Source organism: Crocuta crocuta, unplaced genomic scaffold (assembly GCF_008692635.1).
Source record: "Crocuta crocuta isolate KB4526 unplaced genomic scaffold, BGI_CrCroc_1.0 scaffold581, whole genome shotgun sequence".
Lineage (NCBI taxonomy): Eukaryota > Metazoa > Chordata > Mammalia > Carnivora > Hyaenidae > Crocuta > Crocuta crocuta.
The window spans coordinates 1,172,795-1,173,472 of record NW_027528635.1 but is presented as its reverse complement, the minus strand read 5'-3'; the positions used below and the strand labels follow the sequence as shown (position 1 = coordinate 1,173,472).

The window sequence follows — 678 nt, the reverse complement described above, 5'->3', positions numbered from 1 at the left end:
AAATTACGCAGGAACACACAACGAGGGAATGATACAAAGAAGTGTCACACAGAAACTCCTTTGTTTATTTTGCCCACTGGAATGAGCGAGTGGTAAAACCAAGCATGTGTCAAGGTAGGCAATCCATTAGCCACGACCCAGAAAGATTTGCATTTTAACTTGTTTGGTTCAGCGTACAGCCAGCACTGCCCAGATCATCGTCACTTGTCACATAGCCACGCATTTTCCCCATTCGTCGTGAGAGTTTCACTGGCAGTGCAAAAAGAAGTCATAAATTCTTAAGTATGACATCATCCAAGCCAACTTTCATTGTAAAATCAAAATTTCACACGATCGTTTTNGGCGTCGAGTCTACGCGGGATTGAATAATTCCAGGATCGAGGGGGGTGAGTCAACAACAATGACATTCAAAGGGAACAATCGCACTTGGGCTTTGTATAACGGGTACGGTACCTTTGGCTAATTGTCACCTCGCAGAACGGAAGGCTCCGGGAATACTTCTTCGGTAGCGGGCAGTCCTCGATGGAGCCTTCTTGGGACCAGTTTCCTGGCATCCAGTAGTAGCCTCGCTCCCCCTACCTGTCTGCGCGCAAGGGGCTGGGGGCTTTAAGGCAAAAGTGTAAAGCTTTAGCCCAGAGTGAGACTTATTTAGTGGGTTTAGAAGGAGACGGGTTAATT

General features: G+C 47.0%; 1 protein-coding gene across 8 annotated transcripts in view; it reads right to left on the bottom strand.

The window, feature by feature from the left end:
• SLITRK4 (SLIT and NTRK like family member 4) overlaps positions 1-678 on the bottom strand; it is a 694,124-nt gene that overhangs the window by 7,762 nt on the left and 685,684 nt on the right. Inside the window, exon 1 of one of the 8 annotated variants that reach the window (XM_077755194.1) lies at positions 454-504. The exons of the other annotated variants lie outside the window; for them this stretch is intronic. The gene's annotated coding sequence lies outside the window, so the exon portion shown is untranslated. Of the gene's footprint in view, positions 1-453; positions 505-678 lie in introns of those variants that run through there. 8 annotated transcript variants of the gene reach the window in all.